Genomic DNA, 27,080 nt, shown 5'->3' with positions numbered 1-27,080 from the left:
AGGTCCCTGAATAACTAGACATAAGGACAAACTCTCCCTAGCTGCACTGGAAGGAAGGACTTTGATGGCCACACACAGAGTTCAGAGGATGTAGCTGTGCCACTGGCTCTGGCTTTCTGCTAGGCACACTGTTTCTGTCGCTCTTTGGTCCCCAAAAGATATATCCACTCCTTAAAAAAAATGTAAAACTTCACTCTGTAATCTACCGATCTATCCCAAGATGGTTTCCTTTAACCCCAGGGACAATTGATATTTTAGTTTTGGTGCCCTGTCCCTCCACTATGCAGTAAGAGGTGATGGTGACAGAGGGATTCCAGTAGGCGCCCAGTACCTGCTCTCAATGGACTGTTTTCAAAGGTTTCAGTGCAGGCCCCTCAGGTACCAAGGGTCAGAGTCAGTCCAAACAAATGCCTGACAATAATAGGTACAAAGAACTCGCGTCCTTGGTGAATGGTTAACCATCAGCTATCATAAACAAAAGTGTCCCATACATTGGATAAACAGCCTCGTAGAACACAGAGGGCACGGGAGGAAACCACATCCTTCAGGCCTGTAAACCGCAGACAGCTGGGCAGCATGAGGTGGGGGGTGGGAGGGGTGTTACATCTGATGGGTTTGCATTGACCACGTGGATGGAGTTGGGCATTCTGCCTGACATGTTGGACCTTGTGACATGCGTGCACCACAATCAAAATGTGTACCCACCCACATGTTCCAACCCCTGGCCCTGTGCGTCTCTGCTCCTGTCTCCACGCCATAGACTTCCTGCAGGTCTATCCCCAGAAGCCACAGTGTTGAGATTCCTCGTCTACACTCCCTCTGATTTCTCTTTAAGAAAGAGAGCAGGTATCTGTAACACTTGCTGGGGCAGGAAGACCATGGAGCCTTGAGGAGAAGAAAACCAAGGCAACCAAAGCAAAAAAAGTTGGCTCTGTTTTCAGAGAAGCCTGAGAATAAAAGTGTGACTGTAAAGCAAACAAACAAACCAAAGCTGGAAGCCGCAGTCCCACACTCGGCTGGAATGGAGGTATGTGCGTGTGATCACTGAGCGGCTAAGTTGGAAGATTACTCAAATATTTTCCAGCATTTTAGAGATTCTGCTGAGGATTTGCTTTGTGAGTGATGTGGGAAATTCTTTTCTTGCCTAGGTTTCCAGTCAACAAAGACAGAGGCAGAATTAGCGTGGCTCTTGTGTAACAGGGGAGCAGTAAGCCTTGCAGCCTGCCTGGCTCTCTGGTCGCAGTGAAGCTCTCAGAGCAGCCAGAGGCAGGGCAAACCTCGGGGACTGAGGCAGATTATCATGAAAATGAGAATGAATAGGGTGTGTCACTGTCACGACTGGTGTGCTCAGCTGCCATGGTCACACAGTGCCAGAGACAGACTCCTTAGCCACTAGAGAAAATGGAGTGAAATTGGGCCTAAGAGATGATTTAGCTGTTAACAGGACACATGGCTCTTACAAAGGACAGGACTTCCCTTCTCTGCACCCACTGTTACTACTCACAACCTCCTGGAACTCCAGCTCCAAGAGATCTGATGTACTTTTCTGGATTTCTTGGGTACCTGCATTTACACACACACACACACAATCACACATTCACACATACACACAAACTCTCTCACAGACATTCACACATGACACACACAGAAACACACACCCTCACAGAAACACAGAAAGACAAAGACATACAACTCACACATACCCACCAACAGACACACATGCACTCATATGTACAAACACACACACAAACATACTCACACATACTCACATACACACATACACAGACACTCACACAGAGACAAAGACATACAATCACACATACACACTAACAGACACACTCACACATATAAACACACACATACTCACACAGACTCACATACATACACATACTAAAACACATATTCACACACATGCTCATACACAAACACAAATAGTCACACATACACAAACACACACACACACTCATATACTCACACACACATACTCTCACATAAACACACACACTCACACACACTCATACCAATAGACCCATACACTAACCCATGCTCACACACACTCATACCAATACATTCATACACAAACACAATTACACACATACACTCACATATTCATTTATCAACTTGTGGACACACACACACAAACACACACACACACACACACACACATTAAAATGTAGAAAGAAGTCAAGCGTTTCTCCTATTCTTTCTCCAAGGCTCCTTCCTAACCCTGGTAACAGGGTCAAGTACCTGGGTCACTCAACAAGTGGACCCTGAATATTAAAGTTGTGCAGGACAGCAGCCATGTCACTGGAGACAGGGAAAGAAAGGGCTGCAGAGAGAGACTGCATGCACACAGGGCCAGTCAGAGACCCTGGAACACAGACAGTAGGGACTGTGCCTTGAGCAGATACAACATCTTATAAGAGTCAGTGGAAGAAGACAGTTGGAGACATGGGAAGAAATCAGTGCACTCGGTTTCCTCCATAGATAACGCTGGAGCTCCTGAAGAGCTCACAGCTGGCCAAAGTGCAGAGAGTAAGAGACCAGAGCGCTCAGCTCTCCATGGAACATCCATATCACTTCCTCCCTTCGGAGGCTCGGGGACCGTTATGGCAGGAAGGTCAGACTATCCAGAATATCGCCTTCTGCACATAACTTGGTCAGTGAACTCTGAACTCACGGTAGCTGCTGTTGTCTGCACACAGCCTGCATATGGCCAAGCCCATCAACATAGGTGGCAGACTGCTCCTGAGGCCTCATCTCTACCTGAGGAGTCTTGTCAGTTGATGTATGTTGGTGGGAGAAGTGTTTTCTTCAGGAGTGTGAACTTTAGCTGAGTTCCCATCCTCTGGTGGACAGTGCCACACATGTGCACACATGGGCAGCACTAATTGGAATTAGTCTTGGAAGACAAGAAGTTGTAAGAGGAGTATATTTCCCGAATGGGGAATCAGTATGGTTCAGTTACATTGAATACATATACAAAACTCTCAAATAGTAAATACAGCTATTGTATTAAAAATACAGAAAGAAGCAGCAGGAATATCTCTCTGGTTTCAAAAGCTATCACACTCCTCCCCCTCCTCCTCTCCCTGTCCCTCCTCTTCCCCCGTCCCTCCTCCTCCCCCTGTCCCTCCCAACCCTTCTCTTCCTCCTCCTCCTTCCTTCTCCTCCTCCCCACTCTTCCCCCTCCCCATCCCTCCCCTTCGTTCTCCTCCTCCTCCTCCCCCTGCATCTCCCCTTCCTTCTCTTCCTTACCCCTCCTCCCCATTCCTCCTTCTCCCTCTGTCCCTCCCATTCCCTCTCTTCCTTCTCCTCCTCTTCCTCCTCCTTCTCCACCTCCTCTGATTCCTCTTATTTCATCGAAGCAACTGAACCTGACACACTCTCTCTCTACGTGGTACAACTCAGACTATACCTATTCTGTGCATCACAATGCATTGCCTACATACCCTGCTGCACTGAGACTCAATCTCATGGCTTTTCCGTTTTCAGGATTCCTCCTGCACGCTAACTTCTCAGCAACTGACTTTGGATGGAAGTCCTGGCTGGGGAAGTGATTCCATCGTGGTGTTCCTTTCAACTCCAACTGACCACTTCCCATCCCTTTAGCTGTGAGGAAGAACCAAACGTTCCCTAGCTCAACATTTTCAGAAGGGCATGTTCCAGTCTCCTCCTAAAACAGACTCGAGAAACAGGCCAAGTAGCAGCCTTGGCTTAACCAGCATAGGCTCACACAAGGACAGGAAATTCATCTGGGCTGCTGACATTCTGAATAGCTGCCACCTTCGATGCCAGGAGAGGAGGTAAAAGTGAGTGCTTGTTATTACTGAAGGGGATCCAAGTGTTCAGCAGAGCTAGAAGAGCTTTCCCCTTCTTAGCAGGTCACTATGATAATATACATTGTGGTGACTTGTGAATGGCAAATCACTGTTTCCATACCCGATTACCTAGGACACGGCCTCCAGAGGTGCTAGAACTATCCAAAATCAACACCTACTATTGAGAGCGTCACACATTTTTGTTTGTATTTCATGCACCAATGGTTAAATCCGATTCTGCTTGAGTGAGATTTATAGGTCTCCCAGCTTCGGGAGCAGGAAAGGTGACGACATGGGCTGTGTGTGTGCGTGGGACAGGCGTGGCTAGGTGTGACCGCATCTGTCAGGAGAAGTATCTAACAGCCACTTGCAGCGCAAGTGTGGGATGGGTGTCCCTTGGGCCTGTCGCAGCCAGGATTTGCAAGCCTTGGGTTTTCATGGTGATTCTGCTTCTTACACCGTAGGCAGCAAATCCACACTTTCTCATTTATTGGGTTATGGAGCGCAGCATGGTGTATGTCGAGGGTGGAGTTCACATCGGGAAAGCAAATGGGCTGCACCAGAATCTTAGCAGCTGGTGATAAACTGGCAGTGGGGAGACAGATCACTGAGGCGGTCTTCCTGAGCGTCTGCTCTGTAGCACCTGATTGTCCATTTGTCCCTTCCCTCTGGCCAACCCACCTTCTCATCCTGGCTATGTGGCCCACCAAGCTGTTGTGGTTTCCAGGCTGGCACCTTGTCCCATGCCTAAGAGGAGACAAAGGAGGAATCATGGAAACAGGCTGTTCGTGTAAGGCGATGCTGGGGCTGCGTTAGTATTTCAGGATGCGATGTCCAATCTTCGGCTAGAGGGAAAGAAGCTTAGGGAGATAACAGGGCTCTTCAGCTGGGGTTGTGCGTCTCATCCCTGCCAGATGATGAAGATCTAGCCTACCTCAACTGTCTCAAAACTGCTCCAGAACATAGATAATGAAACAAGCCCATAGCAGCCTGGTCCACAAATGGGCATCACTAATTAAACTCAGCAGGTTTGTTTGTTTGTTTGTTTTTAAAGGATGGCTTCAGGAAAACACCTTCAGTACTCAATATCTGGTAGCCTGTTCTTTCAGTCCCTGCTCCCTCCGGATGACTTGTTTCTCATGTCTGAGCACTGCTAGTAAGCCCTTTGGCATGTAATAGGTTAGGGCTAGAGACAGAAAGACAGGAAACAGGTGGTGCCATAGCTGTGGTGCATAGAGGTGGACGTTGAGTTTCTTGTTAGCTATTCCTGTATCTGGTACCATGCACAGTACTTAATCACAACGCACTAACTCAGAAAGCACCAAAGTGGTCGAGCTTAGTATTCCCATTAGTGAAACAGAAGAGGTTAGCTGGCTCCGTCCCCTACTTTCTCTTGTGTGTTAAGAGGTCTCCAGAGAGGCAGAAGCATCCCTAACTCTATACACACTCACATGTGTGCACCCACACTTATGCAGTTCCCTCACACATGCATGCACACACACATACACTCACATGTACTGAGGAAGGTGCTTCATATGCTTGGGCAGCAGGTTGCCTGTTACACACGATAAACCTTCTATGCTCTCAGGGAGGACCAGGCTTGCTGCTGTAAGAGTGTGGGCCTCTGCTTTCAATTCAAGTTCCACCCTCGGAAGAGCCAGCTCCTCTGGCTAGGGTCCACCTCCTAAAGGCTCCATAGCTACTCAAACAGTGCTAGGAGCTGGGGACCAAGTTTTCAAACACACAAAGCTGGGGAAGTCATTCTGGTTGTCAGGCTTCTCCCATATTTCGAATAAATACAGTTTAATATCCTAAAAAGGAATTTGAATGGAAACCTCAGTTTGACACATATCATCCAGACATGAAAATAAATGTCTTCATGTAACACTCTACCATGAAGTAAATCATTTACTACTTGAGTCGATTGCCACCACCATTGCACACCAGACACACCCTGAATCTCACTATCTGAGGGCTGCACTAGCTCTATACAAGGTTCACACATACAGGATTAGAGTCTGCGTGGGGATTTGTCTCTGGTCTCCCAGTGACCATCACCGAAGGTTTGGAAGCCTTAGGGTTTTTCTGTTACATGTTTTCTAGAGATCTAGAGAGAGGGGGAAAACCAGTCAGATGAATGGACTGCCTGATGAATGGAGGGATAGATTAGAGAAATGGATCAGTGGTAAGTGGATGCATGGAAGGATGGGTTAGACAGAGAGATGATGATTGATAAATGACAGCTAGGTTAGATATTTGACCGGTAGGCAGATGGTAAGTACCAGGAAATATCAGATAGATGATGGATAGATGGAAATATCAGATAGATGAAGGAGTGAATTATACATGGACAGATTAAATAGATGTCAGGTAGATAGACACACAGACAGGTGAACATATTTATGGGAGTTTGGCTCCTGCAGTTATGGAGGAGAGAAATCCCCCAAGAGCAGGTAGTCCCTGGACAGAAGAGAATCAGCTGCAGGAAGGAGACTCTGTTTCCTGCCTTCTTTGTTCTGCCCTCCCATGGTGCCTGCCCACCCTGAGGACGGCTCTCTTCCACACTGTCCACTGACTCACAGCCTCATCTGCCCTCCCATGGTGCCTGCCCACCCTGAGGACGGCTCTCTTCCACACTGTCCACTGACTCACAGCCTCATCTGCCCTCCCATGGTGCCTGCCCACCCTGAGGACGGCTCTCTTCCACACTGTCCACTGACTCACAGCCTCATCTGCCCTCCCATGGTGTCTGCCCACCCTGAGGACGGCTCTCTTCCACACTGTCCACTGACTCACAGCCTCATCTGCCCTCCCATGGTGCCTGCCCACCCTGAGGACGGCTCTCTTCCACACTGTCCACTGACTCACAGCCTCATCTTCTCTTGAAGCTCCTCACAGGTCCATTCAGAAGGGATGCCCTACCAGTAGTCACTTCCTAGTCCAGCCCAGGTGACACCTGCACCCAACTGTCAGGTTTTATAGGAAATCGCTCTTCTTGGGTATGAATTTTGCCTGTTTCTCTTGTGTACTTGGTCGTGGGGGGTTTGTTGCAGGTGGCATTTCTATGCTTCGTGTTTTACAGGACATCGGCAGTGTCGTTAAATGAAATGGATGGTAATTACAGAGGAGTGAGCTTCGGAAGCTCCTAAATCTTCTCTGAGGATGCTGCTGTCACTACTGGTAGCTCTGCTTGCCCCTCCTACACATCCATTGCCTTTAGCATTAGAAAGCACTATTGCACAACCTAATAACTGACCCTGCGCACTTGACTGGGATCAAAATACCCGCAGCTGGGAAGACAGCTGTCAGTGAAGTTACGTAAGCACGGGGATTCATCTTCAATATCCAGGACCCACATAAAAAGCCAGGGGTGGTGGTACAGTCTTGAAATCCCAGCACTGGGGAAGCAGAGACAGGCAGGTCCCTTAAGCTCACCGGCCAACCACTATAGCCTAATCAGTGAGCTTCAGGTCCTCCAAGAGAGACAAGGTAGCCAGATCCCAAGGGGTGCTACCTGAGGCTGACCTCTGGCCTTCATATGCATGCACACACATGCCCACAAAGATCCACACAATGTGCTCCTTTGGAAAATCAAACCCACCCTATACGTCTGAGGGTTTTACTCAGTCTGGACATTACAAAGGAGTGCTGTGTCTACTATAGTCCCATTGACCTCCAGGGCTAAAGACTGGAATTCTAGGCCTCAGATATGTTACCTTCTTTGCTCAGAGATTGTTCTCAAAAATTTTAAGACACTTTCTTGCTGGCATCACCCTCTGGATCCTTCTATGTTGGCTTCCCAGGTTCTGGGTCTACAGATGTCTATAGCACCTCTGCTCTGCTTCTCGCCCAGCTTGGTGTAGAATACAGATGGTATTGTGGATGCTGGGAAGTGCTTGCTAATGGAAACTTGATATGGCTGCCTCCTGAGAGAATCTGCCAGAGCCTGACAAATACAGAGGTGGAAGCTTGCAGCCAACCATTGGACTGAGCGTAGGGTTCCCCGATGGAGGAGTTGAAGAAGGGACTGAAGGAGCTGAGGGGGTTTGCAGTCACATGGAGGGAGCAACAGTGTCAACCGGCCAGACCTGCCCCATCCCCCCAGACCCCGGGACTGGACCACCAAACAAAGAATACACATGGAGGGACCCATGGAGCTGGCTGCATGTGTGGCAGAGAATGGCTTTGTTGGACATCAATGGGAAGAGGGGTCCTAAGGGTGTAGAGGAATGCCAGTGCAGGAAGCTAGGAGTAGGTGGGTGGGTGGGGGAGCATCCTCATAGAGGTAGGGGGAGGAGAGATGGGATGGGGGTTTCAGAAGGGAGGCCTGGAAAGGGGAAAACATTTGAAATGTAAATAAAGAAAATATCCATTTTTTTTAAAAGGTGATTCCTGCGACCCTTTGGGACAAAGAGAGGATAAGCCAACCCCTGATCTACCAGGTGGTTGCGCTGCCATTGCAGCTTGCCCATAAGTCCCAGTGTTCAAATTTGAAAGGTCTCTCAGCTCTGTGAGCTGTGCTCCTTTACCTGAGAAGGAGTAGGTAGGGCCCTTGGGCAAATGCCCTGGGTTCCTTCAGGTTCTGAGGAGGCCAGATTTGTCTGGCTAGGTAGGAGTTCCCCTGGCTTGCCTCTATCGTAGGCCAGTCTGGAAAGATGCAAGGGAGAGACAGATTCGTTGATGTAGGATCTGGATGTTGCCTGCTTTTTTAAATAAAAGAAACAAAGAAATAGGTCCACTCTCTCCCAGGCCCCTGGAAAAATGTCCCATCATCCTCTGGGCATCATACAAGAACACACCCGCTGTCCTAAGGTATGAATGAGGCCAGTCTAGCTTTGGAACAAATAAACACAATGGCCTTGGGGAGCTTGGACTTCCTCTTCCTCTTTCATGGTTCCTCTTGGCAGGTTCTCATGGGAACCTGGCTTGTGGTGAGTGGACCTTTGTGCTTCTAGCTAACAAGGATGAGCAGAGGGAGACGAACTTAGGATTGGCAGTTGGGTTTTCACTGATGAACGTGGGTAGATCTCTAGTAGATACCCATCTATGACTGCTGTACTTTCATTTGTGGAGACTTCCCCAGCTAAGCTTTCATATACCCAGATGTAAAAATGAAATAAAATAAAATAAAACAAAATCTGCCAATGCCACTGAAATTGTGGTGGCAAATAGGCCATGGTGAAAAGAAGCAGATTTTCAAACTAGACTATAATTTTCATTTTTTTTTTTCAGACTACAGAATTCAGGTGACAGAATCTCATTAAACACACAACCATTCAGAGTATCAGGCATGAAATCCTGGAGTCTTCCCTGATTGCATAGTGCTCTTAAAAGCCCGGACAGTCAAAAGGCGTGACCAAGCCTCAGGGGGCAGAGGCTGCTCAGTGCCAAGGCCTCCTGCCCTCCAGCCCAGCTTGCCTCTGCTCACTCGATATAGGCTTATCTGTCACTCGGGGTCAAATGGAAACTTCCAAGCCGCCGTGTGCTCATACACATGGGCTGTGTCGTATCAATGACGTGCCTCCCTTGGAAAACAAAACACCGTCCCTCACAGTTGTCCCCTTGTGCGTAGACAGTGGCAAATGCTTATTTGCTAAACCTCCCGTCTCCTTCATTTCTGGGTCCCATTGAGATCATGGAAACACAAAGTAAATACCCACAGAAGAAAAAAAATGGCCCTGAGAGTATTTATTTAAGAGTATTGTTCCAGGATATGCACAAAGATAAAGACTGTGTAATGAATGGCGACTCCGGAGGCCAAGCACCAAGACGTTCTATCCTGTACCAGCAGTTACCCTGGCCAGGAAGAGGCCGTGTGCTACCTCAGGACATGCCCTTATAAAAGAGTCACCTTGCCAAGCTGCCAACTGGTTCTCTTTACCCTAGAGGATCAAGGGAAAGAACAAAGGGAGGAGGCAGGTGTGATCTGATCCATTCACAGCCACAGGAGTATACAGACAGGCAGGGACTTTTTTCCTGGAGAAGGGACAACAGATGGTGTCAGAGAAGAACATTAGTATTATGCCATACCTACAGATTCCAGAGAGCCCAGGTAGGGCTGTGGGTCTGTGAAACACTAGTATCTAGTAGCTAGCTCTCTCAGGAATGTGGGGCAGGGGGATTCCGGCCTTGTAGAAGCCGCATGGCAGGAAAACAGGTCTCCACTGGGTTCAGGTGTCTCTAAGACTCAGAGAAAGGTCTCTAAGACCCAGAGAAAGGTTCATTTAACTTCCAATGCTCCCCCCCCCCCCACACACACACGGAAACCTCGAATGAAGGGACAGCAATTTGGAAGCAAGTCAAATGAAATACAGAGCGGAAACCCACTCACGTCTCTGCATGCTTAATGATCATTGACTTTTAAAATGGGTTTTGAAATAAAAAGCCTTCTGGAAGAAATGCAGATTTGAAGGGATTACTAGAAAGCACGGATCGAGTACCCTGCTGTCTGCATTAATTCCTCCATAGGTGGGAACTCTGCCGGCCTCCTGATTTCCTATGTTCGCGTATCTGCAGTCCAATTATTAGACGGCAAAAAGCCATAGAGGCCCCTGGATGGGCCTAGGAGCAGATTTTTCATAAACAGACCTGTTGGTTCACCCTTAGCTCATGAAGCCGCTGCTTAAGGAGACTGTGAGAAATACAGTCAGACAAGACAGGGCACTGGCAGCTTCCTGCTTCACATAACATGTTCATCCAAGCACACCCAACTGATGTGGGACACTTTCTGTTCTTTCTCTGACTTCACATCTTTACCAGATGGAGTGGATTAGACTCCCTGTTTCCTCAAAGCACAACTGGGCCAATGCTGGCTGGCTAGCAAGCTCTTGGAATTCACCTGTTTTCATCCCCACCTAATCCTGGGGTTGTAGGCACAGGCAGCCATGCCTGGAGTTTTACATGAGTGCTGGAGACTTGAACTCAGACTTTGCTTGCAAAACCAAAGATCTTATCCACGGAGCCACCTATCAGACTCCTATATATGGAGTCTCTGAGAGCTAGCCTGGTATGCTGGTGCACTCTGCAATTCTAGGACTGACAGGTTGGGGCAGGAGAATCTTGAGTTGGAGGCCAGTGAGACACTGTCTCAAAAAAACAAGGGCTGGGCCTGTGACTCAGTGGTAGAATATTTGCTTTGAAGTGTGCATCCAAGCCGATAGATTCTGCTGCTTCTGCCTTTCCCCCTCGTCTCCTCTTCTCTTGCCTTCTTCTCTTTTGACTCCTCTATGTGTATGTGTTTATTTTAGGATAGGCTTATTTTTTTCCCCAGTGAAGATCTTTGGCAGAAAATTGCATATAGTATTATATATAATTTCACCTAATACATAATTATATATAATTCTGTTAGCGACGTTACATAAGGAAGCAGAGTCTTGTTCGTCACTTCTTAGTGGGTAACATTGTGGAGATGCTACAACAGTTTCAGACTGAGATAAATTTGGCTCAATATTTGATCTTATTTTATTTACTTTTCTTAAATTTACTTATGTAGAGAACACAGGACAGATCAAGAAAAAAAGAATTGTGGAGGGGGGGGAGAGAAGGTGGAGGAGGAGGGGGGGGCTGAGAAAACTCAAGTTGAGAACAGAGAACAAGAGAACAATGTCAGGGAGATGAGAAGGGGCCAGAGAAGAACAGGGAACAGAGACCTGGTGATCACATGTGGCACAGGACCAGTGTGTGACGTATGCTCAGAGTTCAACAGAAAAAGAGAATGCTAGCTGGGCGGTGGTGGCGCACGTCTTTAATCCCAGCACTTGGGAGGCAGAGGCAAGTGGATTTCTGAGTTTGAGACCAGCCTGGTCTACAGAATGAGTTCAGGACAGCCAGGGCTACACAGAGAAACCCTGCCTCGAAAAACAAAAAACAAAAAGTGTGCTTTACAAGAGCTGGGGACCACTGACCCTACTAAGCAGGGTCTTGTTAGGAACTGGTAGCAAGGTATTAGAAACCCACTTCCAGTTCCTTCTACTTGGCAGTCTGACCTCTGCTCTCCAGAACCCGCCAGGACAGGATTGGGGGAAGGGAGAGTGTAAGACAGAGGGCTGCTGGTTTTATCCTGCAGTTTCAGCTGGGTCATTGGGTTGTTGCATCGGGGGTGGGGGTGGGGGGGACAGAGCTCAAAGCCTTAGTCACAGAATTTTGTTTTTCAGTTTTCTTTCTGTTGCTCAACGTGGCCAAAGCTCAGGTTCCAACCCTGGGGTAGATTGTAAGGTCACAGGGCAGAGCTGCAGTCCCTCCTCACTGAGTCAGCACAGCCAAGGCCACAGGAGTTGAGAGACACCATCAGGCAGGAACACACAGGTACACGTGTCACCTGCCAGTAGTCGGCCCTTTTCTCTTCTCTCGATCAGGTTAAAATTAGCCTTAGGCTTTCCTGACTTGGTATTGTTCAGAGTAAAGCAGAGAGGGATGGCAGACTGGGCCTCTTCTGTGCCCCTTGTTTTTGTCCCCTTGGAAGTGCAGGAAGCTGTTGTCTTATGCAGAGAGGCAGGAGCTATGGAGAACTAGAGAGGGACACCTCCATGGGCCCCATCGCCCAAGAGGCAGGAAGAGCAAGCAGCCACTTCTCCGGGACGTGAGGCTGTGTTATCTTTCTCTTTACCCTACAGTGTCTCCGGTCACTTCTTGGTGTGGGGCAACACCCCTGGGGAAAATGGTCACAGACGGTGGTGTCAGTGCCCACTTCTCACTGTTGTGTGGGTCTTGAGCCAACAGAAATGTCATTTGAGGGTCTCAAGGCAGGGCCGGATACAGCCAGCGTGCTGGGTGTGAGATTCTCAGAAATCTGTTCTCTTGAATAAACAAGTCGGTGTTGAGAACAAAGTCTGAAAGGAAATCATAAACTCGTTAGGTTTGTGTTAGGGCAGGGAGTCTCTGATCAGTGCTCCTCACAGTCCCTGGAGACACAGATGTTTACTGACAGCAAGGAGCCGGCTAGCTGTCTGGTCACTCCAATCCTCCTTGTTCTTGACTTTGTAGTAGTTCAAAGGCTGAGGTAGCAAAAGAATTCAACTCATCAAAACCTTTGCCCACTGTTTGAAGCTTCAGAGTACATAGCTTTCCCCAGTTCTCAAATGAAGAAAGGAAACAGAAAATCCACTGTTAGTGTAACAGACCCCCAAGTGAATTTTTAGTTTTTCTAAGTGAGAGTCAAGACAAACAACATACTCAAAATTTATATCGGTGGGAGGAATTTTCTGAACTGCCTTGCTTGCTTGCTGAAAAATGTAACTCAATCGGATCAGAAAGTGGAACATGCAGGCACACAAGCACACACACACACACACACACACACACACACACACACACACACACACACACACACACTCTCTTACTGCTTCGCTTTTAGATGCCTTACATCTCTGTTAACATTTTCTGGTTTCCTCACCTTCTCCAGCTGGGACAGGATATGTTATGCTGCTCCACATTGAGGAACTCCAAGGTTCTGCAAAGGCAGATGAGACCCAAGTCTTAGTGATCCATGGGGGACAGTACCCTGTATTGGGCACTGCTGCAATTCCAGGGCACATCACCCTTGGGCATGCATTTTCAGTGTGGCAAAAAAGACAGACATCATTTATAGGGCAACGGTCTGGCCAGCTACAGGCTGCCAAGAATCCAGCACCTTTCCCAGAAATAATACCATTCCGAAGAGGGAAGATAAGAATCCCCTCCCAGCGGAGTTAAGGAGAGATAACTGTGAGTGTACAGCACACAGCCAAAGGTCGCTCTGCCTGTGTGTGCATGTAACAGGAACCTCTCATGGGAGACACAGGGTGCTGGGGACCTGGTCAGTACCTGGGCACAGCAGACCCAGACCTGGGCACCAGCAAGGCCGGGCTACAGAGCACCCAGAACGAGAAGGCCACCAACTTATGGTCGTCAGTTGACATGGGTAAGACTTGAGGATGGTGCATCAAATATGACCTGTTTTACTTGCACCCAGTGTAGATGAGCTCATGTAGGAATACACACAGCTGCAGGATCACCTCTGCCCAAGGACCTAGAGCTCAGACAAGGAAAAATGCTCTGTCTCAAGGCTAGACAGGGCCCCAAACCTTGGCTTCTTCTGGAAAGGATGAGGAGGCTCCCATAGGTCTACAGAGAAAGGCTGAATATTCTTGAAGTGAATAGAATACAGGAAAAGGGTATCTCAGACAATGTCCAAAGGAGCTGTAGTAGGTGGCAGGTGGGGATGGTGTGGGGCAGTGCATGGGCCAAAGGATGAGAGTTGCAGGGAGCAAGGCAGGGAGACAGCATGGACCCAAGAAGGAGTTTGTATGTGGTGGCTTCCACTGTGTGAGTGTGTATGTACATGTGTGTGTCTGTCTGTCTGTCTGTGTATGAATGTGTGTAAGTGTGTATGTCTATGTGTGTGTATGGATGTGTGTTAGTATGTATGTCTATGTGTGTGTAGCTGTATATGTGTGTATGTGTGTGTCTGTGAATGAATGTGTGTTAGTGTGTATGTCTATGTGTGTGTGTGTATCTGTGTCTCTGTGTGTGTCTGTTCATGATTGTGTACTAGTGTGAAAGTCTATGGATGTATGTGTGTGTATCTGTGTTTGTGTGTCTGTCCGTGTCTGTATGCAAATGGGTATGTCAATGTGTATATGTGTCTGTGTATATGCACAAACACGTGCACAGGTGACACTGGCAAAGGATGGGAGCTGATCAGGAGGGCAAATGCTGAGAGAGGTCATGACCCCAAGGTGGACATCTGGATATAAACTGAGCATCTGTGCAAGCTGGAAGAGATTTTGAACGTGTCACCATAATATTTGAAGACAGAATTATAAGGCTAAAAAGAATCTTACTTAGATAAAGCTTAGAGCCTTTGAGGCTGCAACAGCTAAGAGCTCACATCTGTGTGGGGAAAGGGGGAGTTTGAGCTGGTTTCACACCTCTGGCGGAGGGGCAGCTTGAGCTGGGCTCACACCTGTGGGGGAGGGGAGCTTGAGTTGGTTGCCACCTTACCTTCTGAGATGGCTTTAACTCAAGGAGGAGCAGTGGTGTATGCTACCCACCTGGGATGTCATATCTTCCAGATCATTCCATGGTCACGCTGCAATAATGCTTTAGTGTCAAACAGAAACATACGAAAGTGCATAAAGGACCCTCCATAAAATTCTTTTGGGGTAGTGCCATGAAAAATTACATCCATGGCCAATTAGCTTCCTAACACTGTGTGTGTACCCCGAGTCTGTAGACACAAATGGACGTCTACGCTTAAACTTCTGTGTGGGTGAGTGATTCCAGCAGTGAAGCCTCTATAGCAGTCATGTTCTGTGGTCACCATGGATTGAGTAGATACTGGCAAGTCTCTACATGTCAGTCAGAAAAATGTGTGCTGGCTAAAAAATAAGGGCATCGTTATGATAGAGGGTTGACCCATTAACAGAGAGTGGGAGCCCAATAGGTATATGTACTGAGAGCTCATGCCTGTGAGATCTGGTTCTGATCAAGGAGAAATCCCAGAATCAGAAGACAGGCATAGATGCAGATTTTAGCACTCATATGTCAACAACAGAAGCGTGGTGCAGATTTAGGCGATCCCGACACCAAGCAGCCAACTTCACTCAACATTACGGTGTTTCAAACACATGCAAAACATTTGCTGAGTTATGGCCTATTTTTCAGACATCAAGTAAAAGAAAGGTAGACATGCATGCATACAAGCACGCTCACCCTGATGTTCTGAGATGGTTACATTTTACTATCCCAGATTCAGAAACAACCTAGAATTCTGCCGATAAATTAGTGAAATGAGTGGGTAAGCGTATGGCAGTACATACCCCTGCAGAGAGGGGAGGACCACTCTTCATGAATGAGGAGGAGCCACTGATATTACAACTACTAGGCACAGGAATCTCAAATACTTGAGCCCCATGAGGAAATTTGGACAGCATGACTGCTCAAAATTATGTAAAATTCCAATCTGTGGAGAAAAATCCAATCATCTTTTGCCCAAATAAGAATAGCGCTTGAGGCCAGAGTGTTGGGACGTGAGACAGAGCAGAAAGAGACACGGGGTGTGTGGGGTGTGTGCAAAACTTGGCCTTGTTGACCATCCTGATAAATTTATAGTTACACACACGTGTGACCCTCAGCCTGGCTCAGCACAGGGTTGTTCTGTACATTTTTTTAAAAGATTTTTTTAGATGTATTTATTTTTATTTATAGGAGTACACTGTAGCTTCTTAAGACACACACCAGAAGAGTGCATCTGGACCCCATTACAGATGGTTGTGAGTCACTATATGGTTGCTGGGAATTGAACTCAGGACCTCTGGAAGAGCCAGCCCTTCAGTACATCCTAAGTCTGAAGGAGAAGCCTGCATGGGAGTAAATCTCGGCTCACTGTTTTTGCAGCTTGCCGCCTCCCTCCCTCCCTCCCTCCCTCCCTCCCTCCCTCCCTCCCTTCCTTCCTTCCTTCCTTCCTTCCTTCCTTCCTTCCTTCCTTCCTTCCTTCGTGTGTGTGCATGTGTCTGTGTATGTGTCTCTGTATGTGTGTGTCTGTGTGGTGTATGTCTCTCTGTGTGTGTCTGTGTATGTGTGTGTCTGTGTGTGCATGTACATGGAGGACAGATCTCACCTTCCCTGGTTTCTTTGGTACCACCCACCTTTTTCTTTGTGGTAGAGTATCACATTGCCCCGAACTTGTCACTCAGGCTTGGCTGGCATCTCCTCAGCTTACAAGAGTGGACCACCATGATTTATTTTTTTTTCTCCTGGTGGGTTCTGAGGATCAACTCAGGTCACGCGCTTGCAAGGCAAGCACTTTACCCATTGAGCCATCTCTCCAGCCTTCCTTTCAGTTTATAGTGGGACCTATGCCCACAGGTCACCTGATGATACATGCCGCCAGGAATTGTTTGCATTGCCTGTAATTTCAGATATCTGGAGACCCGCCCCTCAGTCACCAGCATTCAAGGAAGAAATGGACTTTCTGCCAGGCTGACTGGGATATCTATTTTAAATGACCAGAATTTGGGGAGGCTGTAACCAAAGGAGCCATGCGCAGCAAAGGAGGGCCCGGCCCATGCAGATTTCTAGGCATGACTTCCCTTCCACAACTCCAAATCTCAGCACAGCTAGATTTGTGCTGACAGCTAGGGCTGACATGGCATGTGGCCTTGACTCATGAAAGGTCCACTGAAGCAGTTCAGCATGGGGGCAGCTTGGTTCTGGAAGGCACTGGAATCTGAGGAGATCTGGGGTGAGGGCTGTCAAACCAAAGCCACCGGAAAGAATCATCCCATCACCTGAGGAAGGGGAGAGAATAAACTGACCTCCATGGTTCTCCTCCATCTCCCCATCAGATCCGTGGGAATGGAGAACCATAGGCACACAGCAGAGGAAGTGGTACATTGTGACAATGACATCATGCCCATGGGCTAACTTGCCTGAGGATGCAGGATAGCTGGCCACCCATACCCCTGTACTTAAGATTGTTGCTTCTTAGGAGCAATGACACAGGTTTAGTCACATCAGTGACATATATTTAGTAGACCTAAATTATTTTCCCATTTATAACAATAACTTTTCATTAGAGATACATAGATAGATGACAGAAAAATAGATAAAAAAATTGATAGAAAAACAATAGATGATTAAAAACAGGGACAGATAGGTGATAGATAGATGATAGATACATAGATAGATGACAGACAGACAGAAAGACAGACAGACAGGTAGATAGATATCATCTATTCCAAAGACAGCAAGGTATCTTATAAAGAAGAGAAACAGAGAGGTAAAAAGCCAGCGAATTGAAGACAGAAGTCACCAAATGCAGGCACACACTCAGCCTATTGTGGCAGCCAAGGAGGTGTAGGGGATTTTACAAGGCTCTCCAGACTGTCCCGTAAGGGTGAAAGGTCCTGAGATTTCTCAGCAAAGACTCCTTCTGCATCACACTTTGGCTGCTGAGTGAACCAGACCCCACAGAGCCTGTAACAGGGTCATTAGCACACAGATTGAAGCATCCTTCTGTGGAAATCTGATCTACACCTATGTAAGATTTCATTACCGTGTTCACTTTATCTCAGCTCTGCTTAGATCTGAATATGGATTCTGAGCCCTCCAGACAGGAGCCTCTCTCAGTTGCTCTGTGAGTGCCCACAGAGACTGGGCTTGGGCAGTGCTGGGTGGAGAGAAGACAAGAGTTGGTATCAGAGGGGGAAATACAGATCAGGGTAATTGCAGATTAGGGAGAGTCACAGGCTAGATAAACAGGGGTAGGGCCAACTTTCCCCTTAAGATATTGGGGAGCACACAGGGAAGGTGAGTCTGGGAGCCAAAGAGGAGGCTGCAGAGCAGCTGCATGTAGCCACAGATCTTCTCCATAGTTTGAACCTGGTATGGGCAGAGCTGAGCTCTCCACTGCAGAGTAGGGAAGTCTTTCTCGGCCCTAGCCATGTTTCTTCTGTGCCCCGAGGTGTGTGTGTGTGTGAGCCGTGCAAGATCACCCATCATCACAGACCTCCTAAAGAGGAACGAGGTGACTCAGGGTCATTTAGCAAGTGTCCCACTGGTGCCAGACACTCAGGGTCCTGGTAACAATTGTCTGGGAAGATTTTAGCCTGAAAACACTCAATAGCTGGCATTGGCAGTGAGCTGGGGAAGGTTCCCTCTATTCTCTCAACCCTAGTATCTTCCTCTTTCCATCTTCCTTTTTTCCTTTATTTGAACAGCTGCCAGGGATGGTGCCCTCAAAGATGTGCTCAGGCTGTAGGAAGGAGGCAGTAAAGCTGTCCTGGGCTTCCCACAGGACTTCCAATATGACTTAGAGGGAGAATGAGCAGTGAAGGAGATCTCAGGGCAGGCACTGAGGTCGCCTGGCCGGTAGGGTTATCCAGTGCTCATCGCTTAGACTGGAGAATCCACAGCAGGCATCTTTGCCTGATTAGCACAGTGCCCCATCTTGTTGATAGCAGGTAGGAGCCAGGACATTTACCTCTTGCATTCCCTTGTGATCTGTGCTGAAGAGCTTTTCTTAGGGCCAGGCTTAGGATGGGCTTCATCAACACTTCTAAGGCTGGACATTTTGACCCAAGCAGATGCAAATCCTTGCAGGGGCAGCAGAGACCTACTGTGTGCCTCTGTGCCCAGGAGACGAGAAAAAGGAAGGGGTCCTTCCACTTGAGCTGCAGGATGGGGAGAGTATCTAAGGCCTACTGTTGTAAGACGAGAAGATTCAGCTGATGACAAACGTTTTGGTTTTGTTTCTTTATTTTCTCATGTTTATTATCAGGCCTAACATGATCCCCGTTGTATAAGGTAGATGTCACATAGTCCCTGGAGGGGCTGAAGGCCCAGCAAGGTGAACCTGATGTGCACAGAACAAATGCATTCGGCCTGCACTCTCCAGGCTGTCACTGCACTCAGGTTTTCGCTTTCTGTTTTGATGAGTCACTTCAGGGTTTCTTTCCCTCCCTATATTTCTTTGAGGAAGCAGGTGCAGTTTAATATTTGTCCATTTTTAATTTCTTATTGTTTATAACAAATAAAAAAAATCACCGGGCGTGGTGGCGCACGTCTTTAATCCCAGCACTTGGGAGGCAGAGGCAGGTGGATTTCTGAGTTCGAGGCCAGCCTGGTCTACAGAGTGAGTTCCAGGACAGCCAGGGCTACACAGAGAAACCCTGTCTCGAACCCCCTCTCCCCCCAAAAAAAATCACATTCATTTACAATGTCTCACCAATGTATCATTTTGTAATAAGGACACTTTAACCACCGAGCCACCATGAAGAAGGCAAATTGCTGAATGGGTAGAAGGCTCAGCTGTTAGGAACACTGGCTGCTCTTCCAGAAGGCATCTCAGAAGCATCTTGGGACTTCAGCCCAAGAGATCTGACACACTCTCCTGGCTTTCTCAGGCACCAAGCACTTCTGTGTTGTATAGACATACATGAAGGTAACACACCCACATACATAAACTTTAAAAATAAGTAAAAAAGACCTCTAAAATTTTTAGAACTTGAAAATAGATTCTTCTCTCCTATAATAACCCTGGCCACAGCTTCTCTCCCTCCATTCCTCCTACCTTCTGTCTCCCCCATATCGCTACCCCTCTGCTTCCTCTAGAAAAAAAGCAGGCTTCCAAGAGACAACAGCTAAACAGGACAAAACAAGATAGATAGAGGGACACAAAGCCAAAGTCTCCCATTGAGGATGGACAAGACCACCCAATAGGAGGGAGAGACCCAAGAGCAGGCAAAGAGTGAGAGGCACCCCACCCCCGCTCCCACGGACCTCTATAATTTTTAGTATGCAGCATTATGTTTTGTTGTGAGTCACACAGAGCAGTGGGTTTCTTAAACTTATTTCTCCTCTATAAATGAAATAAATGTGTGCATGTGTATGTGCAGGTGTATGTGTGAGTGTGAGTGTGTGTGCCTATTTGACTGTCAGTTTCTGAAGTGAGGAGTGCCTAAAGCATTAGAGTAGAATACACCCGTGGGTGATGTGAGGACCAGTCCAGGGAGGGCTAAGCAGGAAGACACTCCTTAGATTTAGGTGGTACTGTTCTATAATCCCTACATGGGATAAAAGATGGGACAGTAGTCTCTCTGTCTCTCTCTTTCCTCTTTCTGTGTCTCTCTCTGTCTCTGTCTCTCTGGCTCTCTGTATCTCTCTGTCTCTGTGTCTCTCTGTCTCTGTTTCCCTGACTCTCTGTATCTCTGTGTCTCTCTGTCTCTTTCTGTCTCTGTCTGTCTCTCTTTGCCTCTGTCTGTCTGTCCTTGTCTCTTTCTGCCTCTGTGTGTCTATGTCTGTCTCTCTGTATGTCTACTTCCGTCTTTCTGACTCTGTCTCTGTCTCTGTGTGTCTCTCTGTCTCTGTCTATCACTGTCTCAATATCTCTGTCTGCCCCTCTCTTTGTCTCTCCCTGTCTCTGTCTGTATGCCTCTCTGTCTGTCTCTCATTATACCTTCTGGTGCCCACAGTGTGACTTGCTCTCCATTCTGCCTTGTTCTCTCCAGCATGACTGCAGACAATTCTGCTGAGGAACTAAAGCAAACCCCAGCCTCTCTGCTGCTTTTCTTTACTCCCTCATTGCAGCAAACACTGATGGACATCATTTCTTCTTTTCCGAGGTGGGTGCTGTTAAGCCCCTTGCTTGCCTAACTGTGCTGTCCAGGACTGTGTTAGACAGAAGTGCTGACAGCAGGCACTCACGTCTCCTTCCAAACCCCGACTTCCTGTGGTTAAAAACGACAGGAGCTGTGGGTTTGTTCTGCTTGGTTTTCGCTGTGTAGATATCATATCTTCCTTTAGTTAATTCGGGAGAATTTATTTATTTATAAATCTTTAAGTGAAGGTTGTGTTGGATTCTTTTTCTTGGCTATACATGCATATGATGCCCATGAATGGGTACTGTAGCCTCGTGACCTTTGTGTTTCTGTGTGAAGCAGCAATGTGTCTTTTTCATTCCAATTGAGTCTCTATTTACCCTGTTTCTCTCTGAAGCTTTACAGATTCTCACTTTTCAAAAAACCCAGCTCTCATTTGGCCATCTTTCCCCCTTTTCCTCTGTTTTATTTCTGCCCTGCTCCTAAGAGCTCCTTTCCTTCTATTAACTGATGGCTTGCTTCTCCTTGAGGTGCAGTGTTGGGAGTTTACCTAAGATCTTACTTTCTTTTATTTAAGAGTTACTGCCATCAACTTCTTTCTTACACATGTTTTTTCCTCTTTGGTTTTTCTGAAACCCTGAAGTTCTATACATCATAGGACTGTTTTGCTTATTTGAAGGCATTTCCTAACTTTTAAGCTTATCAATTAACATCTTGTTTGAGCATGATGCTTAGTTTCTGTGTATTTTAAATAACCTCAATTTATCTTATTTTTGATATCATTATGGTTGGGAAAGGTCCTCTATAATTCAAAACCTTTAAAAGTTATTGAACTACTTTTTGGTTGGTTTTCTAATCTTTAGTGGATGGCGGAGACTGTTGGATTCCTGCTTGGGAAAATTTATCCTTTTGTGGTTGGAAAAACATTCTAATTATATTATAAGTAGATCTACCTGGCCTAAAGTGTGGGTCAAGTTGGCCTAAAATGTGGGTCAAATTCAACATCTCCCATTGTTTTTTTTCTCTGTGTGAGATTCAGAGTCACGGTTGCCTTTGCGTGCATGGTTTGTCTATATTTACAGCTGCGTGTATCTTCCATGGGTCCTTCCGAGAGGAGAGACGCGGTGAGCTCAGTGGCAGAGATATGGGTGTCATGGGTGCTGATTGACTCTTTCTTTTCTCTTCCCACCACGTATGATGCTGATGCCACAGGAAGCCCTTTCAGTGGGATACGCTTCCCTTTGTGCTGCGACAGGGGCCTTCCCTGAGTTGGACAGGAATCTAGATTTGCTTTACTCTGGCAGGGTGATGACAGAGGTTGCTTCCGTTTGTTCTGTTTTACGCTCATCTATTTCCTTGGGCTTACCTCCTCTCTCTTCTCTGCATCTACCTCCCCTCAGGAGTGACCATGTCAGCTTCAAGCCCCTGGAACCCATGATAAGCTCCCAGCTTGGGGGTAATTGGCTGTGTGCACAGTTACAGTTCGATTGCTGTCTCCCCATTTCGGAAGGGTTCAGAAATCCCCCTCTTTTGGCTGGTTTGCAAATGGCTGAGGGATAGCCCTGTTTTCTGGTCATTTTCAGATAGTTCTATTTTGGGATATAAAGGAAGCACTGAGGTTTCAGAAATAAAACTTCAAATTGTTAAATAAACACGGAGGCTAGCAAACACCCCGGCTGCACAGCATGAATGTGTCAATGAGAAGCCAGTCTGAGCTGTGCACTGCTTGGGCCTGCATTTCTCCTTGTGGAAAATGTCCCTGGAACAAGTGATGCAGGGAAGGATCTCCATGGCAGACTTTGGTACTTCTTGTTTCTACTCACAAGCAGATCAGAATCCACCATGGCTGTTGATATACCTGTCTGCCTTCAAGGTGGACACAGCACTCTTTCTTCTTGAATGGTTCCTCTTCCCTTTCTTCCCCCTTTTTCTCCTTTCTCCCTTCCTTCCGTCACTTACTTAAGACATATATGTTGGATTCTAGTTGCCAGGCAACTGTGTTCAGAAAAGTGAAGCTGGACCAGTTGTAAAACATCTCCTGTCCTGAGGTTATGTGTGGCTAGTGTCTGCCCAGCCACTATAGGCTCAGCAGTACCCTGTTGTAACCACGGTCTCAGCTCCCCTGGGATGATTAGACCTCAGAGTTGCCAGGAGTCCCTGCTCCACATCACTGGTCATGCCCTTGACAGGAAAGGTGCTAATCGTGGGAAGGTTTGGGGCTGTATTGATGCCAGTACCAAAAATAGACACCCCTCTTTAGAGTTGAGGGGACACAGTAGAAACACTTGGGAAAAAGAAAAGAGAAGTTAATTAGCTTGTCAAATTCTTCTTCTCGACAAGCACAAATGCGGGACTCTTGCATAATAAAGAAAGCATCATTTGCCAGCAAGTGGAGCGTCCATTTCTGTTCAAGTCTTCAAATTCCAAAGGTGTTCTTCAGTTAGCATAGATTTCACGGTGGTTTCACCAGATGGACGGAGGATGAGCCTGCGGCACCAAATGAATCAAACTAGTCTTGGTGCTGCATGTCTGTGTGTCTGGCTGTTACAATCTTGAAAGCAAACAACAAATAGGTAAACAAAATGACAGCAAAAAAAATAGTTTATTGGTTATGTTAGTTTTTACTGCTTCAATGTTATGTGTTTTGAATTAAAATAATCTAAAAATCCCTATAAAGATCTGAAAGCTAACATGACAGAAACACAGTTGCTGTATTGGTAGAGTAGACACTGTGTGAAAAGAGCTACATTGTAGATCCATAATTAGTTACTTTCTTGAAGTAAACTGCAGGGCAAAGGGCTCCAAGCACACTTTGCTTTTTAACCCATGGGCACTGTAAAGAGATAGGTCCAGATGAAGAAGACTGTTTTCAGTCAGCACTGTGCTGGCTTGGTTGCATCCTTTCTGAGCTCTAAGGCACAAGACTTCATGGTGGCTCTTCCCCTGCACGCCCTGACCCCATATCTGGGACTGTCTGGATGAAGGATCCCAGCCTGCCTCAGCATCAAGCTCGCCTCAAGTTCTCTGATTTCTTCCAGGGAGTTGCCAGGAAAGGCATTTGAGGAATTCATCGTCTGCTTTTCCATGGAAGATGTCATTCTGCTGCCATAATAATTCAAGGGCTCCTGCAGTTATCAGCACGGGAGACCAGTTTAGAATCCCAGAGTGGTACAGTGTCGGAGCAGATGAGAAATCAGAATAGGGTTTATCTGGACATGTTGCCGTCGATGGAACAATAGGGCTGAGATTCTAAGTACTCTTTTCCTCTTCATAGGAAGAACCTAGATTATCCTTAGCAAGGAATTCTCACATGTAAGGGCTCAGAGACCAGCCATAGATGAAAAGGAAGGACAACCTAGTATATTCTAGCTTTTCCAGGGGCAGGCTCCAGGGCACCCACTATGTCATAGAGTACCATATGGCAGGACATGACGCCCAGTGAGTATTGTCTTAAATAAATAGCCAAGAGTGATTATGTCCATGAATGAATACCCGGAGTAACCCAAATAACCCAACTAAAAGGCTGGTCTCTGTAGAGACAGCTCTGTAAGAGTACTCACTGTTCTTGTCGAGGACCCAGGTTTGTTGCTAGCACCAACATGGTGGCTCACGATTGTCTGTAATTCCAGATTCAGGGGACTGAACACTCTCTTTTAGCCTCTGATGGTGCTAAGTACATGTGTGGTGCACATACATAGCTGATTGCAAACACAGATACACCACACACACACACACACACACACACACACAGAAGAAGAAGAAGAAGAAGAAGAAGAAGAAGAAGAAGGAGAAGCTTTGACCAAGTTCCATGTTACAGGTAGAGTTTGGAAGATAAGAGATGTTTTCTCAAGACTAGCTGCTGTCATCCCTTGCCCTAGGAGCCCACCACACTCCTAGACAGGGTAGGATGCAAATGAGGTGTATGTTTTGTTTTCTCTTTCCTGTATTTTACAATACCCAGGTGTTATTATCGTGTGATTGGCCGCATGACTCTATGAGAAGCATATTCCTGAATGCAGATGCAAAAATCGTGACTTTCTTTTTTTTTTAAAATCGGTTCTCTACCATTCTACAGCTGTAAAGACCTACTCAGAGAAGATGGAGGTTGGATCTCCCAGCTCCCATGGTCTGTAATCATGCTGGCTTATGTGCGATGGTTTGGACGGTACATAGGAAAGCACAGGGAACTCATGAGTTAGCTGTGATCTGGGAGAAAGAAGACTTGGGTTTACATATATGTATATATATATATACACACATTATAATACATTAATATTTAATATATTGAAATATAATGTATTGCTATATATTATTTGATAATAGAATATCTATTAACAAAATAAAAACATAATATATATATACATATATATATATATATATATATATATATATATATATGAGTATATAATATATATAGTCAGATTCTGTAAGTAGGGTTCCCTGATGCTGAGAGTGGCTTGTTACATTTCAAGAAGGCCGAGCACTCATGTGCAGGGTGGGTAGTCCCTGCCAACATGACGGAAGATCTCTAAAGGGAAGTGCAGCTTCAGTGTCCTGCCAGAACCTCTGAGTGGAACCTCTCGTGGTTGCCTCAGGACTGGAAGATATCATCTTTGCCTCCACACCCACTGACCCCTGGGAAGTTCTAGAAGAATCGTGATGTGGGCATTACTTAAGGTTTTTATTGCTCTAAAGAGACACCATGACCACAGCCACTCCTATAAAGGACAGCATTTCATTGGGGCTGGTTTACAGTTTCAGAGGCTCAGTCCATTATCGTCATGGTGGTAACATGTGGCACGCAGGCAGCCATGGTGCTGGAGAAGGAACTGAGAGTTCTGCATCTGGATCGGCAGGCAGCAGGATGTGAACTGAGACACATCTCTTCCAACTATGCCACACTCACTCTAACCAGGACACATCTCCTAATGGTGCCGCTCGCTATGGACCTAGCGAGGCCATTTTTATTCAAACCACCGCAGTGTGTTTCTGTGCTGGCGGAAGGAAGAGTCTTGTGGAGTGGGATCCTCACTGTATCAAAAATGCGCTGGGGGTGAATCTGGAAAGGGGAGTTGGTAAGGGGGTGGAGTTGCTAGGGATGGGGAAGTGAGAGGAGGTGGGGTGGGGAGCAACCAGAGTGTAGTGCATACATCTATGAAACCATCAAAGAACAGAATTAATCAGCTGCTTGATCTGAGTGAGTCGGGAATGAGCAGACGAAGCCTTCTGTCTGACAGATCACATTCTGCTTTCAGAGCATCTCAACATCTCCTGTCCCTCTGCATCATGAGTCATGGGTGGTTGTTGAATCCATCCAAACTGTTGAAGACAAGGTGTGACACCAGAGGTCCAGCGCCACCTTGACTGTTACTGATGAGTCTGCATCCCTAAGAGTAGATTTGAAAGTGCAGTCTTGATGGATGTTTAAGTACAACCCAAGCCTCACGAGGGACAGTTTTTGGTTTTGTTTTTTTGTTTTAAAGGGTTTGATGTCTTCTGTAGCTGTGACACTGATCACAAAAGTGCTGACTCTGCATGTTCAGGGCTCCCCGCCTTCTTCTTAGGGAGAATTAGCATATTAGCATATTATGTAAATTACTTTACAAATATGGCACAGATGTCATTAATAAAACATGAAAGAGGAATCATGTCACCAATTAGCATTTTCATTGTGTTTCCAGGCCAAGCTTAGCTTATAGCTTACTCTAACCCATGAAAATGATGTCACTGTCCTCAGAACCCACTGCTTGCTGGGTCAGCATGACAAGTCTGTGACAAGGTGCAGCTCTAATGGGAGCCACAAATAAACATAGTAGGAGCACAACTGGCTACAGTCATTGTGCCATCTCCAGCCCTGTGGATAGCTACTGAATGCTGAGCTCCTGGGATCACGATGCTTGACCGGTGATGGCAATGTAGCACAGGCTAGCTCCTGGACACTTGTTGAGCAGGTCATGACTAGAAGCAGCAGCAGTATCCATAACCTCCAGCAAGTTGCAACATTCACTGCTTTCTGCCTTCAGAACTGCCTCCATGGTGTGGACTGACTCAAGGGGCTTGTTTTGGGGCGTCTGTTTGTGAGGAGGGTCACGGATTCTTCAGTTAGATGCATACATTCTGAAAACCGGTCTCTACTCACGTGGACATTGAAAGCCTCAGACTCTTTGTTCAAAGCAGCTCA

The 27,080-nt window shown here is 46.8% G+C and overlaps 2 long non-coding RNA genes across 6 annotated transcripts; one reads left to right on the top strand and one right to left on the bottom strand.

The window, feature by feature from the left end:
* The first annotated feature begins 516 nt into the window (after nt 1–516).
* On the top strand, nt 517–11,074 carry Gm32540. 5 transcript variants are annotated; one of them, XR_870139.3, is made up of 3 exons: nt 517–1,027; nt 3,496–3,806; nt 9,054–11,074. It is a non-coding gene; the product is annotated as a predicted gene, 32540 (long non-coding RNA). The 5 variants fall into 5 exon arrangements; XR_870138.2 differs by having other exon boundaries at nt 3,496–3,812; XR_870137.1 differs by lacking the exon at nt 9,054–11,074 and adding an exon at nt 6,904–7,773.
* A 572-nt stretch (nt 11,075–11,646) lies between these two features.
* On the bottom strand, nt 11,647–16,582 carry Gm39130. The gene is made up of 3 exons (XR_870135.2): nt 16,448–16,582; nt 13,213–13,269; nt 11,647–12,649 (listed from the first exon to the last, which is right to left on the bottom strand). It is a non-coding gene; the product is annotated as a predicted gene, 39130 (long non-coding RNA).
* Nucleotides 16,583–27,080: the final 10,498 nt, after the last annotated feature.

Source organism: Mus musculus, chromosome 8, assembly GCF_000001635.26.
Source record: "Mus musculus strain C57BL/6J chromosome 8, GRCm38.p6 C57BL/6J".
Taxonomy (NCBI): Eukaryota; Metazoa; Chordata; class Mammalia; order Rodentia; family Muridae; genus Mus; species Mus musculus.
This window is presented reverse-complemented; position numbering and strand designations above follow the sequence as displayed.